General features: G+C 48.2%; 1 non-coding gene across 1 annotated transcript in view; it reads right to left on the bottom strand.

Moving 5' to 3' along the window:
- Positions 1 to 1,390, bottom strand: part of LOC128681293 (small subunit ribosomal RNA) — a 1,908-nt gene extending 518 nt beyond the window's left edge. The window contains exon 1 of the ribosomal RNA XR_008405979.1: positions 1 to 1,390. This exon is cut by the window's left edge and continues 518 nt beyond it. This is a non-coding gene — a ribosomal RNA (small subunit ribosomal RNA).
- Between the last annotated feature and the right edge of the window lie 1,110 nt (positions 1,391 to 2,500).

Raw genomic sequence — 2,500 nt, 5'->3', positions numbered from 1 at the left:
ATTAACCAGACAAATCGCTCCACCAACTAAGAACGGCCATGCACCACCACCCACCGAATCAAGAAAGAGCTGTTAATCTGTCAATCCTTCCGGTGTCCGGGCCTGGTGAGATTTCCCGTGTTGAGTCAAATTAAGCCGCAGGCTCCACTCCTGGTGGTGCCCTTCCGTCAATTCCTTTAAGTTTCAGCTTTGCAACCATACTCCCCCCGGAGTCCAAAATCTTTGGTTTCCCGGAAGCTGCCCGCCGAGCCATTGTAGTAACGTCGGCGGATCGCTAGATGACATATTTACGGTTAGAACTAGGGCGGTATCTAATCGCCTTCGAACCTCTAACTTTCGTTCTTGATTGATGAAAACACCTTTGGCAAATGCTTTCGCTGATGTTCGTCTTGCGACGATCCAAGAATTTCACCTCTAACGTCGCAATACGAATGCCCCCAGTTATCCCTATTAATCATTACCTCGGAGTTCTGAAAACCAACAAAATAGAACCGAGATCATATTCTATTATTCCATGCACGAAATATTCAAGCAGCATTTTGAGCCCGCTTTGAGCACTCTAATTTGTTCAAAGTAAAATTGTCGGCCCACCTCGACACTCACTGAAGAGCATCGCGATAGGATTTTGATATTGAACCGGTGTTTTACCACCGATTCACCGACGATATGCTCCGCAAACGTGTCAGTATCACCGCGGATGCGGTGCACCGACAGCGCGGCGCACAAATGCAACTACGAGCTTTTTAACCGCAACAATTTTAGTATACGCTATTGGAGCTGGAATTACCGCGGCTGCTGGCACCAGACTTGCCCTCCAATTGTTCCTCGTTAAAATATTTAAAGTGTACTCATTCCGATTACGAGGCCTCGTAAGAGTCCCGTATCGTTATTTTTCGTCACTACCTCCCCGTGCCGGGAGTGGGTAATTTGCGCGCCTGCTGCCTTCCTTGGATGTGGTAGCCGTTTCTCAGGCTCCCTCTCCGGAATCGAACCCTGATTCCCCGTTACCCGTGACAACCATGGTAGTCGCAGAAACTACCATCGAAAGTTGATAAGGCAGACATTTGAAAGATGCGTCGCCGGTACTGGACCATGCGATCGGCAAAAGTTATCCAGATTCATCAAAATTAACGACTTCGAGCGCGAGTCCGCACCCACCGTCGATTGGTTTTGATCTAATAAAAGCACTCATCCCATCACTGGTCAGAGTTCTGATTGCATGTATTAGCTCTAGAATTACCACAGTTATCCAAGTAACTGAGTAAGATCTAAGGAACCAAAACTGATATATTGAGCCATTCGCGGTATCGCCTTAATACGGCTTGCACTGAGACATGCATGGCTTAATCTTTGAGACAAGCATATAACTACTGGCAGGATCAACCAGGGAGCTAACAAAAAGCGCGCGAGCGCGCTCTCTAGTCAGCGTGTGTGTTGTGTGTGAACACAACACAGTGAAACGCCGCGTCTCGTCCGAAGACCGGACGAGAGCGGCGCGTGCCATCTTCCTACTCTACTCATTCTCCTCCGTTATAGGGAAAGAGAGCGAAGCGAGAGAGCACTGTGGAGTTTTGTGTTTATTTTATAAACACGGGTCGAGAGAGACCTCAACCGAAAGTTCGCTAATAGACGCGACGCTTTGTAAACATCGTTACGTTTTTCACATATAGTGAAAGCGTACGCATTCACGTCAGAACACCCGGTGTCGGTGGGGCCAGAAACACAAGTCGTACGAACGAAGGGTCCTCGGTATACGATTATTTTATATTATAGTGGTGTGTTGTGTGGGCGAAGAGAGAACGCCCCGCCGCCGGTGGCAGTGTGGCTAACAGCGGAGGAGACGTTTCTCTTTAACCCGGTAATTTTTGTTGGGTGGTCGGCGACGCGCACTACCCGCACGGCAATAACTACCGTGAGGCCTGTGGGACACGTCACCTTGATCGACCTAGTCGGACGGATGAGCATTGGTATCAAAAAACGCACACCGTGTGTCCGTCGGTCGACAGTGAGGGCGAAAACGACAAACTCTCCATTAAACATAAAACACATACACAACAAACGACGTACACTTTTTTAAACACTAAACCCAGCAAGAGTTTGTTTCGTTTGTCAGTCTGTCTCTAATATTACAACATACACAACACACACAACAACAACACACATTGCAGCGTATCGTAAAAAAATATACAACACACCACACACAACACCGCCGCCGTATGTGTATATAAATATATAAAAGTTATAATATAGAAACAAATTAACAAGCACGCAACATCACAGAGCACGTCACCTATTGGATGATTTTGTATGTAAAAGGAGAGTTGGTATCGTTATCAGAAACGAGAGCGCGCGCGCGCGCTCAAGCGCTCTCCCCGAATCTTATAAATTGTGCGCAGAGACGACGGACACAGAGCGCCGGCGCGCATCTGCACACTAAGACTCGGGGTTTTCAAAAGCGCGCAAGCGCGCGCGCACATCGCGCCTCCGTCAGCGAGACGAG

Source organism: Plodia interpunctella, chromosome 26 (genome assembly GCF_027563975.2).
Source record: "Plodia interpunctella isolate USDA-ARS_2022_Savannah chromosome 26, ilPloInte3.2, whole genome shotgun sequence".
In the NCBI taxonomy this organism is placed as follows: Eukaryota; Metazoa; Arthropoda; class Insecta; order Lepidoptera; family Pyralidae; genus Plodia; species Plodia interpunctella.
This window is presented reverse-complemented; position numbering and strand designations above follow the sequence as displayed.